Below are 14973 nucleotides of genomic sequence, written 5' to 3' on the forward strand. Positions count from 1 at the left end.
AGGTCCTGAGCGCTCTGGAGCAGGTTTTCATCAAGGATCTCTCTGTACTTTGCTCTGTTCATCTTCCCCTCGATCCTGACTAGTCTCCCAGACACTTCCGCTGAAAAACATCCCCACAGCACGATGCTGCCACCCCCATGGGATGGTGCCAGGTTTTCTCCAGACATGACGCTTGGCATTCAGGCCAGAGTTCAATCTTGGTTTCATCAGACCAGATAATCTTGTTTATCCTGTTGAGGACAGACGTTCCGCTAGAGGAACCCCGTTCCGCCAGTGGGACCCCTAGCCAACAGCCAATGGAATAGCAGGGCGCGAAATACAAAACAACAAAAATACCATAATTCAAATTTTCTCAAACAATCAACTATTTTACACCATTTTAAAGATAAGACTCTCGTTAATCCAACCACATTGTCCGATTTCAAAAGGCTTTACAGCGAAAGCGTAACATTAGATTATGTTAGGACATCAACTTGACAAGAAAACCACACAGTCATTTTCCAAGCAAAAAAAACAGAAATACAGCTAAAATGAATCACTAACCTTTGACGATCTTCATCAGATGACACTCCCAGGACTCAATGTTAAACAATACATGTATGTTTTGTTCGATAAAGTTCATATTTATATCCAAAAACCCAATTTTTACATTGGCGCGTGATGTTCAGAAAATATATTGCCTCCCAAAACCTCAGGTGAATGAACACATCAATTTACAAAAATACTCATCATAAACATTGATAAACTTTACAACAGTTATTGAAAGAATTATAGATACACTTCTTAATGCAACCGCTGTGTCAGATTTCAAAATTGCTTTACGGCGAAAGCACATTTTTCAATATTCTGAGTACAGTGCTCAGCCATCAAAGCAAGCTATACAGTTACCCGCCAAGTTCTGGAGTCAACTAAACTCAGAAAAAGTATTATAAATCTTCCCTTACCTTTGCTGATCTTTGTTGGAATGCACTCCCAGGACTCCCACTTCCACAACAAATGTTATTTTTGTTCGATAAACTCCATATTTATGTCCAAAAGCGTAAAACCAGAGACAAAAAGTCAAAATGTTCCATTACCGTTCGTAGAAACATGTCAAACGATGTTTATAATCAATCCTTAGGGTCTTTTTTATCATAAAACGTTGATAATATTCCAACTGGACAATAGCGTATTCATTACAAAGGAAAAAGAAGGAGCAGCGCGCCAGCGTGCTCGCGCAGTAAACAACTCATTGGTCCCAGGCAGTCCACTGATTGACTGAGCTCCTATTCTCTGCCCAGTAATAGTAGAAGGATGAAACAAGTTTCTAAAGGCTGTTGACAGCCAATGGAAGCCTTGGGAAGTGTAATATGACCCCACAGACACTGTAGTTTCGATAGGGATTAGAAAGAAAAACTACAAGCCTCAGATTTCCCACTTCCTGGTTGGATCTTTCTCAGGTTTTTGCCTGCCATATGAGTTCTGTTATACTCACAGACATCATTCAAACAGTTTAAGAAACTTCAGAGTGTTTTCTATCTAAATCTACTAATAATATGCACATATTTGACTCTGGGCCCGAGTAGCAGGCAGTTTACTCTGGGCACGCTTTTCATCCAAATGTGAAAATACTGCCCCCTATCCCGAACAGGTTATCTTGGTCTGACAGTCTTTAGGTGCCTTTTGGCAAACTCCATGCAGGCTGTCATGCCTTTTAATGAGGAGTGGCTATCATCTGGCCACTCTACCATGAAGGCCTGATTGGTGGAGTGCTGCAGAGATGGTTGTCCTTATGGAATGTTCTCCCATCTCCACAGAAGAACTCTAGAGCTCTGTCAGAGTGACCATCGCGTTCTTGGTCACCTCCCTGACCAAGGCCCTTCTCCCCCGATTGCTCAGTTTGGCTGGGGGGCCAGCTCTAGGAAGAGTCTTGGTGGTTCCAAACTTCGTCCATTTAAGGATGATGGAGGCCACTGTGTTCTTGGGGACCTTCAATGCTTCAGACATTTTTTGGTACCCTTCCCCAGATCTGTGTCTCGACACAATCCTGTCTCTGAGCTCTACAGACAATTCCTTCGACCTCATGGCTTGATTTTTGCTCTGACATACACTGTCAACTCTGGGACTGTATATAGACAGGTGTGTGCCTTTCCAAATCATGTCCAATCAGTTGAATTTACCACAGGTGGACTCCAATCAAGTTGTAGAAATATCTCAAGGATGATCAATGGAAACAGGATGCACCTAAGTTCAATTTCAAGTCTCATAGCAAAGGGTCTGATTACTTATGTAAATAAGGTATTTCTGCTTTTTATATTTTATAAATGTGCAAAAATGTTTTTTTTAACTGTTTTCGCTTTGTCGTTATGGGTTATTGTGTGTAGATTGCTGAGGATTCTTTTTTTGCATTTAGAATAAGGCTGAAACTTAACACAATGTGGAAAAAGTTAAGAGGTCTGAATACTTTGCGAAGGCACATATGTCTCATTTTCAGCATCTATTGGTATATTTAAAAATGCTCTGATCTTGTATTATTTAGGGTTAGGAAAGTATTTATGAATAATAAAAAAAAAACTGGTTTGTAGAACCTTTACGTGCAAAATAATGGTGAATAAAACAATAGAAAATATTCCCATGTGAAAACCTCTCACATGTAAACATTTTAATTGGTAGATTCATGTGAAAAACTTTTACATGTGATTGTTTTTCACGTGAACTTGCAATTCCACATGTGAAAGGGAGAATTTAATGTGAAAGTTTTTCATATTTGAAACTGCAAATTAGATTTATTTTACATGTGATTTGTTTGCAATTTGCAATTCCACATTGAAAGTGAAAATCTAATTTGCAGTTTTATGTAGAAAACTCCACATTTACTCCAATGTTTGTAAACAAAGTAAATGTAAACAAACCATATATAACCTAAAAACATGCTTTAAACTATAATATTGATATCATGGATGGTCAGTTCTTGCAGCCATAGTGTAGTCTATGGATTTGAGAGCAGTTGCATTTCTCCAGCCCCAGGCCTTACATTTTTTGCGAACCTGTGGTAGGGATCACACTTAGTTCATGTTTACATTAAGGATTGCCGCTTTAAACACCTTTAATAGATTAGTAGTGTTATTATATGGTGCAATCCTCTAGTGGTTGAGTTACTTTTGTGCCATTAGTATCAAGCAAAACTTCTGAAGTCGAGAACAAAATTGTTATTGTTGCAAACAAAAATAATGATATTGAAAGCAAAACAAAATATTGAAAGGAAAACATTTTTAATGCGAGAGCAATAAATTGTAAATCGATGCAAAAAATGTGTTTTCAGTTAAACATTTTTTGATAACGCAATTAAATAAAACATCTCCCTCTTTCCTGCAATTTTCCCCATCTTTGATTGTTAACCTGGCCTTTTTTCCAGTTGCAAGTTTTAGCACATTTATTCCAGCAACATAGCACCCTGCATCACACTTCTGGTTTGCTACTGAAGCTAAGTAGGGTTGGTCCTGTTTGGTCCCTGGATGTAGCTGGAAGTGGTGTCCGAAAACCAAGTCAGACTCGTGAACATTTCACATGTTAAACAAATAAATAAAAGTTATATGTGATTTGTTCATGTGTGTCTGAAAACCAAGCTTTTTTCACATGCTTTTTTCATGTTTTGTTTTAAGGGTTGGAAGGTGAGAAAAGTGTACAATAGGGGTTAAACAGTAGTCCTATAAATATACCCTAATAATCCTCACTAATCATGGAACTGTGATAACGTTCTTGTAACACCAGGTGAAAGTTTTTTGCACCCTAAAAGAAACATTGTAGAAATCATCCACACAACTGGACAGTTTTTGTATTTTGCAAACCTATCTTTTGTGATGTCCTTACAATGTTCTCACCAGCCATATAGAAAACTCCCTGAGCCACAGAAAGACTAAATTACTGCAACGCACAGCCCCCACAAACACCTTGAAAACTACTCGTTCCCATTGGCTTGTACTATCTATGACAGCCTCAGCAGTTCGCTACCAAAAGCTGGCAGACATGTTTACATTTTGTTCGTTTTATCAGTGTCATTTAGATGGAAAACGTGAGCTAAATACTGTAGCTCTATAACTAGCTAACGTTAGCATAGAGGTAGTAATCTAGCTCTTCGCTTACCCAGTTCACTTCCATGGCAGTGATTAAAAAGTGCAAAAATAGCGAATAACGTTCTGTTTCCGTGCGCTTAACTCAGGTCAGAATTCCCCCCACTGTAATACAGTGTAGCCTAAAGTTAAGTCTATTTTATAAACTAATGTAAAATTAAACCTTAAAATGTGACCCACCATCACTTTTCTGTCTTATGTTCTAAAATTTGAAATGGTGTTTTTTTACATTGGATAAAAGTACAGACTCTGAGATTTAAAATGGCATATCAAATACAGTAGCTGGAGGAAACATGGGGAAGTAATGATGCTTTAAAAGTTGATACATTTATAATCCCATTTAGGAGAAAAAAATAATTAAAAAATGTTGCTGTGATTTTCACACTTGCTCTACATTAATCCTTGGGTAACATATATACAGAAAGGCATACTTTCACCTAAATGCACTCTCTGAACATTATCACATTAATAAACATAAAATCGCTTATTGTTGTATAATAAAGAACCTTTCACATTGAACAGCTACAGTACTATTCTTTGTTTACCCCCATTTATGCATCGCTCACAACCTCTAAAGCTTTACACCAACCCATCTCTTCACTTTGGAACACGTGACTGTGGCCATGTGCTAAATCAGTGAGGTAGTGCTTAAAAAAAACAAAGGAAAGATTTCAAACATAAAATACTTTATTAACTAGGTAGTAGCCTACAATAACAGTACCAGTCAAAAGTTTGGACACACCTACTCATTCCAGGGTTTTTCCTTATTTTTACTATTTTGTACATTGTAGAATAATAGTGAAACATCAAAACTATGAAATAACACATATAGAATCATGTAGTAGCCAAAAAAGTGTTAAACCGATTTGAATTTATATTTGAGATTCTTCAAAGTAGGCACACTTTGTCTTGATGACAGCTTTGCACACGCTTGGCATTCTCTCAACCAGCTTTATGAGGTAGTCACCTGGAATGCATTTCAATTAACAGGTGTGCCTTGTTAAAATATAGTTTGTGGAATTTCTTTCCTTCTTATTGCGTTTGAGCCAATCAGTTGTGTTGTGACAAAGTAGGGGTGGTATACAGAAGATAGCCCTATTTGGTAAAAGACCAAGTCCATATTATGGCAAGAACAGCTCAAATAAGCAAAGAGGAACTACAGTCCATCATTACTATAAGACATGAAGGTCAGTCAATCCGGAACATTTCAAGAACCTTGAAAGTTTCTTCAAGTGCAGTCACAAAAACGATCAAGCACTATGATGAAACTGGCTCTCATGAGGACCGCCACATGAAAGGAAGACCCAGGGTTACCTCTGCTTCAGAGGATATCTTCATTACAGTTACCAGCCTCAGAAATTGCAGCCCAAATAAATGCTTCAAAGTGAATCAGGCTTTCATGGTCGAATTGCTGCAAAGTAACCACTACTAAAGGACACCAATAAGAAGAAGAGACTTGCTTGGGCCAAGAAACACAAGCAATGGACATTAGACTGGTGGAGATTTGTCCTTTGGTTTGATGAGTCCAAATTTGAGATTTTTGTTTCAAACTGCTGTGTCTTTGTGAGATGCAGAGCAGGTGAACGGATGATCTCCGCATGTGTTGTTTCCACCGTGAAGCATGGAAGAGATGGTGTGATGGTGTGGTGTTGCTTTGCTGGTGGCACTGTCTGTGATATATTTAGAATTCAAGGCACACTTTTAACTCACATGGCTGCCACAGCATTCTGCAGCGATACGCCATCCCATCTGGTTTCCGCTTAGTGGGACTATCATTTGTTTTTCAACAGGACAATGACCCAACACACCTCCAGGCTGTGTAAGGGCTATTTGACCAAGAAGGAGAGTGATGGAGTGCTGCATCAGATGACCTGGCCTCCACAATCACCCGACCTCACCCCTATTCAGATGGTTTGGGATGAGTTAGGCGGCATAGTGAAGGAAAAGCAGCAAACAAGTGCTCAGCATTCCAGGTGAAGCTGGTTAAGAGAATACCTAGAGTGTGCAAAGCTGTCATCAAGGCAAAGGGTGGCTACTTTGAAGAATTTGTTATTTCATAGTTTTGATGTCTTCACTATTATTCTACAACGTAAGAAAATAGTCAAAATATAGAAAAACCCTTGAATAAGTATGTGTGTCCAAACTTTTAAATGGTACTGTAGTAAAAATGTATACGTACACAAAGGTAAAAAACAATATATTAACATAGGCCTACAGTTGAAGTCGGAAGTTTACATACACCTTAGCCAAATACATTTAACTTGGTTTTTCACAATTCCTGACATTTAATCCTAGTAACAATTCCCTGTCTTAGGTCAGTTAGGGTCACCACATTATTTTAAGAATGTGAACTGTCAGAATAATAGTACAGAGAATGATTGATTTATTTCAGCTTTATTTATTTCATCACATTCCCAGTGGGTCAAAAGTTTACATACACTCAATTAGTATTTGGTAGCATTGCCGTTAAATTGTTTAAATTGGGTGAAACGTTTCGGGTAGCCTTCCACAAGCTTCCCACAATAAGTTGGGTGAATTTTGGCCCATTCCTCCTGACAGAGCTGGTGTAACTGAGTCAGGTTTGTAGGCCTCCTTGCTTGCACATGCTTTTTCAGTTCTGCCCACACATTTTCTATATGATTGAGGTAAGGGCTTTGTGATGGCCACTCCAATACCTTGACTTTGTTGTCCTTAAGCCATTTTGCCACAACTTTGGAAGTATGCTTGGGGTCATTGTCCATTTGGAAGACCCATTTGCGACCAAGCTTTAACTTCCTGACTGATGTCTTGAGATTTTGCTTCAATATATCCATAATTTTCATCACTCATGATGCCATCTATTTTGTAAAGTGCACCAGTCCCTCCTGCATCAAAGCATCTCCAAAACATGATGCTGCCACCTCCGTTCTTCACGGTTGGGATGGTGTTCTTCGGCTTGCAAGCCTCCCCCTTTTTCCTCCAAACAGAACAATGGTCATTATGGCCAAACAGTTTTATTTTTGGTTCATCAGACCAGAGGACATTTCTCCAAAAAAGTACGATCTGTGTCCCCATGTGCAGTTGCAAACCGTAGTCTGGCTTTTATATGGCGGTTTTGGAGCAGTGGCTTCTTCCTTGCTGAGCGGCTTTTCAGGTTATGTTTCAGGTTATGTTGATATAGGACTCATTTTAATGTAGATATAGATACTTTTGTACCTGTTTCCTCCAGCATCTTCACAAGGTCCTTTGCTGTTGTTCTGGGATTGATTTGGACTTTTCGCACCAAAGTACATTCATCTCTAGGAGACAGAATGTGTCTCCTTCCTGAGCGGTATGATGGCTGCATGGTCCCATGGTGTTTATACTTGCGTACTATTGTTTGTACAGATGAACGCGGTACCTTCAGGTGTGTGGAAATTGCTCCCAAGGATGAACCAGATTTGTGGAGGTCTACAATTTTTTTTCTGATTTCTTTTGATTTCCCATGATGTCAAGCAAAGAGGCACTGAGTTTGAAGGTAGGCCTTGAAATACATCCAGAGGTACACCTCCAATTGACTCAAATTATGTCAATTATCAGAATCTGATTTTAAATTTTTAGAATAAGATAACTGCACTGTACAGCGAGGGAAAAAAGTATTTGATCCCCTGCTGATTTTGTACATTTGCCCACTGACAAAGAAATTATCATTCTATAATTTTAATGGTAGGTTTATTTGAACAGTGAGAGACAGAATAACAACAAAAAAATCCAGAAAAACGCATGTCAAAAATGTTATAAATTGATTTGCATTTTAATGAGGGAAATAAGTATTTGACCCCTCTTCAAAAATAGTACTTGGTGGCAAAACCCTTGCTGGCAATCACAGAGGTCAGATGATTCTTGTAGTTGGCCACCAGGTTTGCACACATCTCAGGAGGGATTTTGTACCACTCCTCTTTGCAGATCTTCTCCAAGTCTTTAATGTCACGACTTCTACCGAAGTCGATGCCCCTCCTTGTTCGAGTGGTTCTCGGCGGTCGACGTCACCGGTCTTCTAGCTATCACTGATCCATGTTTCATTATCCATTGGTTTTGTCTTGTTTCTTTTCACACCTGGTTCCAATTCCATTCATTACCTGTTGTGTATTTAACCCTCTGTTTCCACTCATGTCCTTGTCCGAGATTGTTTGTGTTATTGTGTTCGTGTTGTTTATTTAGGTGTGCGACGGGTATGTGTACCCATGTTGATTTTTTATGTATTCTATTTTTGGAGTTTGTTTGAAAGTTTATTAAACTACTCCGCTTATATGAAGTTTGTTTCTGCTGCGCCTGACTTCCCTGCCACCTACACACACGACGTTGACAATTAAGGTTTCGAGGCTGACGTTTGGCAACTCGTACCTTCAGCTCCCTCCACAGATTTTCTATGGGACTAAGGTCTGGAGCCTGGCTAGGCCACTCCAGGACCTTAATGTGCTTCTTCTTGAGCCACTCTTTTGTTGCCTTGGCCATGTGTTTTGGGTCATTGTCATGCTGGAATACCCATCCACGACCCATTTTCAATGCCCTGGCTGAGGGAAGGAGGTTCTCACCCAAGATTTGACGGTACATGGCCCCGTCCATCGTCCCTTTGATGCGGTGAAGTTGTCCTGTCCCCTTAGCAGAAAAACACCCCCAAAGCATAATGTTTCCACCTCCATGTTTGACGGTGGGGATGGTGTTCTTGGGGTCATAGGCAGCATTCCTCCTCCTCCAAACACGGCGAGTTGAGTTGATGCCAAAGAGCTCCATTTTGGTCTCATCTGACCACAACACTTTCACCCAGTTGTCCTCTGAATCATTCAGATGTTCATTGGCAAACTTCAGACGGGCATGTATATGTGCTTTCTTGAGCAGGGGGACCTTGCGGGCGCTGCAGGATTTCAGTCCTTCACGGCGTAGTGTGTTACCAATTGTTTTCTTGGTAACTATGGTCCCGGCTGCCTTGAGATCATTGACAAGATCCTCCCGTGTAGTTCTGGGCTGATTCCTCACCGTTCTCATGATCATTGCAACTCCACGAGGTGAGATCTTGCATGGAGCCCCAGGCCGAGGTAGATTGACAGTTCTTTTGTGTTTCTTCCATTTGCGAATAATCGCACCAATTGTTGTCACCTTCTCACCAAGCTGCTTTGCGATGGTCTTGTAGCCCATTTCAGCCTTGTGTAGGTCTACAATCTTATCCCTGACATCCTTGGAGAGCTCTTTGGTCTTGGCCATGGTGGAGAGTTCGGAATCTGATTGATTGATTGATTGCTTCTGTGGACAGGTGTCTTTTATACAGGTAACAAACTGAGATTAGGAGCACTCCCTTTAAGAGTGTGCTTCTAATCTCAGCTCGTTACCTGTATAAAAGACACCTGGGAGCCAGAAATCTTTCTGATTGAGAGGGGGTCAAATACTTATTTCCCTCATTAAAATGCAAATCAATTTATAACATTTTTGACATGTGTTTTTCTGGATTCTTTTGTTGTTATTCTGTCTCTCTGTTACGTCCTGACCAGTAGAGGGAGTAATTGTATTAGTTTTGGTCAGGACGTGGCAGGGTTTTATGTGTTAAGTGTTGTGTTGGTGATTGGACTCCCAATTGAAGGCAGGTGTGTTGAGTTGCCTTTGATTGGGAGTCCTATATAGTAGTGTGTTTTTATTTGGGGTTGTGTGTAGTTGTTCTTGCATTGCGTTTTGTGTGCCTGCAAGACTTTTCCTGTTGTCGTGAGTATTGTTTATTGTTTTTGCCTGTGGATGCTTTACTTATGTTTATTAAAAAACTATGAGTATCCACATTCCCGCTGCGCCTTGGTCTTCTCTCCAGTCCGACATTTTCTGTGACAGAACTACCCACCACAAAAGGACCAAGCAGCGGAAGAGGAGGGAGCCACAGGAGAACAGCGTGGATGGATGGACTTGGCAGAAGGAGCAAAGATTTTGGGAGGACAAGTTAAGGGAGCTAAGGGAAACCGAGAGGCAGCCCCAATAATTTTTTTGGGGGGGGCACAAGGGCTGTTTGGCGGGGCGAGATTGGAGCCCCAGGCCAGCTCCCCGTACCCTTGTAGGGCAGAGACAGACGGGACAGGTCCCGTGCTTTGGGGTTGGGGCTGTGGTGAGGCCTGAGATTCTCAGGCCGGTAGGCACAGTACCAGCGCCCGCATGTGCCAGGGCGAAGTAGGCATCGAGCCTGAAGTGGTGATGCCAACCCTGCGCTCAAGACCGCCAGTGCGCCTCTACGGTCCGGTGTTTCCCTCTATACGCACTAGCATGGAGGTGCGTGTCTCCAGGCTGGCACGTCCGGTACCAGCCCCACGCATCGGGCGTCAAGTGCGTCAGCCCAGCCTCGCCAGTCAAGAGTCGCCAGAGCTGCCCGCCAGTCAAGAGTCGCCAGAGCTGCCCGCCAGTCAAGAGTCGCCAGAGCTGCCCGCCAGTCAAGAGTCGCCAGAGCTGCCCGCCAGTCAAGAGTCGCCAGAGCTGCCCGCCAGTCAAGAGTCGCCAGAGCTGCACGCCAGTCAGGAGTCGCCAGAGCTGCCCGCCAGTCAGGAGTCGCCAGAGCTGCCCGCCAGTCAGGAGTCGCCAGAGCTGCCCGCCAGTCAGGAGTCGCCAGAGCTGCCCGCCAGTCAGGAGTCGCCAGAGCTGCCCGCCAGTCAGGAGTCGCCAGAGCTGCCCGCCAGTCAGGAGTCGCCAGAGCTGCCCGCCAGTCAGGAGTCGCCAGAGCCGCCCGCTAGTCAGGAGCGGCCAGAGTGGCCCGTCTGCCCGGAGATGCCAGAGTGGCCCGTCTGCCCGGAACTGCCAGAGTGGCCCGACTGCCCGGAGCTGCCAGAGTGGCCCGACTGCCCGGAGCTGCCAGAGTGGCCCGACTGCCCGGAGCTGCCAGAGTGGCCCGACTGCCCGGAGCTGCCAGAGTGGCCCGCCTGCCCGGATCTGCCAGGGTGCCCCGCCTGTCCTCCGGCCCAGCCCGAGTGGCCCGCCTGTCCTCCGGCCCAGCCCGAGTGGCCCGCCTGTCCTCCGGCCCAGCCCGAGTGGCCCGCCTGTCCTCCGGCCCAGCCCGAGTGGCCCGCCTGTCCTCTGGCCCAGCCCGAGTGGCCCGCATGTCCTCCGGTCCAGCCAGAGTGGTCCGTCTGCCAGGGTCAGCCCGAGTGGCCCGTCTGCCCGGCACAGCTATCGGCGCCACCGAAGTGGGCGACGCCGAAGGTGGAGCGAGGTCCACGTCCCGCACCTGAGCCACCTCCAGGATAGGTGGGTTGGGGAGGGAGGGTGTAGCACAGTGCCGTCGTTGACGGCAGCCACCCTCCCTTCCCTCCCTTATTGTTTAGGGGTTATTGTTTATGGGTTTTGTTGGGGTATTGGGGATTTTTTTTGTGTTTTCTTTTGTAAGGTGCATTCTGGGGTCTGCACCTTGAGGGGGGGGGTACTGTCACGTCCTGACCAGCAGAGGGAGCAATTGTATTAGTTTTGGTCAGGACGTGGCAGGGTTTTTGTGTGTTAAGTGTTGTGTTGGTGATTGGACTCCCAATTGAAGGCAGGTGTGTTGAGTTGCCTTTGATTGGGAGTCCTATATAGTAGTGTGTGTTTTTCTTTGGGGTTGTGGGTAGTTGTTCTTGCATTGCGTTTTGTGTGCCTGCAAGACTGTTCCTGTCGTCATGAGTATTGTTTATTGTTTTTGCCTGTGGATGCTTTACTTATGTTTATTAAAAAACTATGAGTATCCACATTCCCGCTGCTCCTTGGTCCATTCCTGAAGACAGCTGTTCAAATAAACCTACCATTAAAATTATAGACTGATCATTTCTTTGTCAGTGGGCAAACGTACAAAATCAGCAGGGGATCAAATACTTTTTTCCCTCACTGTATTTTCTGAGGTCTTGGCTTATTTCTTTAGATTTTCCCATGATGTGAAGCAAAGAGGCACTGCGTTTGAAGGTAGGCCTTGAAATACATCCACAGGTACACCTCCAATTGACTCAAATTATGTAAATTAGCCTATCAGAAGCATCTAAAGCCATGACATCATTTTAGGGAATTTTCCAAGCTGTTTAAAGGCACAGTCAACTTAGTGTATATAAACTTCTGACCCACTGGAATTGTGATACAGTGAATTATAAGTGAAATAATCTGTCTGTAAACAATTGTTGGGAAAATTACTGGTGTCATGCACAAAGTAGATGTCCTAACCGACTTGCCAAAATTATAGTTTGTTAACAAGACATTTGTGGAGTGGTTGAAAAAGGAGTTTTAATGACTCCAACCTAAGTGTATGTAAACTTCTGACTTCAACTGTATATCATAAGATCCTTTGAGTTACTTTGGTTCAGGTCATGTTATTATATGAACAAAGAAATCTAGCCTGAGGCATATTTCTGTCCTGCCCTTTAGAGCAGGACATGTAATGTCCATGGCCTTTTCATTGCAAAAGTGCTGATGTTCTCAAAAATATATGTTTGCCGGGTTGTGTCCAGTCATGGGGATGCTTTCACATCTCTGGGAGGAAGGACGTCAACATTGCACAGCAGCTGAAACCTGTTTCCCTCTGAGTGGAAGCTCCTTGCCCACAACAACACCAGGCTCCAGACAATTAAAAGTTGTAAAGGAGGAAAGCAGACAAAAATAGACAAGACATTAGAACCTTGCATACCAGCGATAACATTAATTCACCCCCAAATTCAAGCAATAAGCTCAAAGTACAAAGACAACATACCTGAAGTTTTACTTGTTCATCCTCGATCATCTCCTTGTACTGGTGGTGGAGAGCATATTCATGCTGAAAGACAAAAAGTTATTTAAAACATGAATTAATTAATGTCATAAAGCTTGTTATTGTCTGTTGACTGCTACAGCTGTACTAAAATGCCCTGTACACACTTAACCTGCTTCTAGACCAACAATTGCAATGCAGACGCAAGTTCAGTAGCTAGATTTAGCAAACATTTAGCTTCATAATTACCAGCTGGCTAGATGTAAATGGTATTCATCTAGCTAACCAGCTAGTTCAAGATGCAAAAAAGTGACATCTAAAATCCAATAGCTAGCTAGCTATTTAGCTATCATTTCATCGTTGCTAACTAGCTAGACAACTTAGTATGTATCCCTACGACGTAACATGGGGTTTGATAAACATTCGCACCACAGTGGCTATTTTCAGAAGCTAGCTAGTTAAACATCACACACTGGCAAACATGAAAAAGATTATTATCATGTTATGCATGCCTGAGAACATCAGCAATCAACATTAACAGCAGAACGCAACTGGCCACCTCAGCTACAGTAGCTTGCTTAACTTGCCTCGTCCCACAACGAGCCATCTGTAAACAATGGTTCATTGTGGGACAAAGCAAGCTATAACGGTAAGTACAGTACCTGTAAACAACTGTCTAACTACCTAGCTATATACACTACATGACCAAAAGTACATGGACACCTGCTCGTCGAACATCTCATTCCAAAATCATGGGCATTAATATGAAGTTGGTCCCCTCTTTGCTGCTACAGTATAACATTCTCTACTCTTCTGGGAAGGTTTTCCAGTAGATGTTTTGCTTGCAGGGACTTGCTTCCATTCAGCCACAAGAGCATTAGTGAGGTCGAGCACTGATGTTGGGCGATTAGGCCTGGCTCGTAGTCGGCGTTCCAATTCATTCCAAAAGTGTTTGATGGGGTTGAGGTCAGGGCTCTGTTCAGGCCAGTCAAGCTCTTCCACACCGATCTCGACAAACCATTTCTGTATATACCTCGCATTGTGCACGGAGGCATTGTCATGCTGAAACAGGAAAGAGCCTTCCCCAAACTGTTTCCACAAAGTTGGAAGCACAGAATTGTCTAGAATGTTGTGTTAAGATTTCCCTTCATTGGAACTAGCCCGAACCATGAAACACAGCCCCAGACCATTACTCCTCCTCCACCAAACGTTCAAGTTGACACAATGCATTGGTGCAGGCAGCGTTATCCTGGCATCCGCAAACCCAGATTTGTCCGTCGGACGGCAAAATGGTGAAACATGATTCATCACTCCAGAGAACACATTTCCACTGCTCCAGAGTCCAATGGCGGTGAGCTTAACAACACTCCAGCCAACACTTGGTATTGCGCATGGTGATTTTAGGCGTATGTGCGGCTGCTCGGCCATGGAAACCCATTTCAGGAATCTCCCATTTTAATTGTAGACTCTTACCGGTGTATGGATTATGATGATTCACTGCTTTAGCCACAGAAGACAGAGCTGTGTTGATACCAGCAGCTATATTCAGGACAACACTGGTATTGAAAGCTGTAGCTTCACTTTACATAGTGCATGATGACAATATGACTAAATCCAATGGATCTTTCAAATATCCGCGGTAGCAGAGAGCAGGATGTTCCACTTGACAGAGAAGCCTTGAGTGACAGAATGGACTCTCTTTCTTGTTAATGTCCCATCCCCCTCATTATCTGCACCAGTGTGTCAATATAAGTAACATAATCAAAAAATCCACATCCAAATCTGTCAGTTTAAACTAGAGATGTTTTTTTTTGCATGGGCTGTGTTTCAATCCAAAGGTGGCCGAGCTACAGCGGTGTTTGTCAGACCATATGATCACTCTATGGAAAAATGAGACTCTCACGAACACAACGGTGATGTTTTGCTCCACGACCCCCACAAGTGTCATGGGACTCGTCTGAAGTCGGTACCGTCGATGTGCCAACGTCTGCTCGAACCGTTTGGGCTACAAACTAATGTGAGCCCACTTTCAGGACCAGCTTTTGTTCCCACGTTCGTGTAAACTGCATTTACGGTAAATGCTGCATACTGTATGTCGGCTCAATTACCTTTAAATGTCAAGCACGTTATAATCGCAGATCTACAGTTGATTGGAATTAATCTCGGCCTTAATCTGTGTCT

This window comes from Salmo salar, chromosome ssa18 (genome assembly GCF_905237065.1).
Source record: "Salmo salar chromosome ssa18, Ssal_v3.1, whole genome shotgun sequence".
Taxonomy (NCBI): domain Eukaryota; kingdom Metazoa; phylum Chordata; class Actinopteri; order Salmoniformes; family Salmonidae; genus Salmo; species Salmo salar.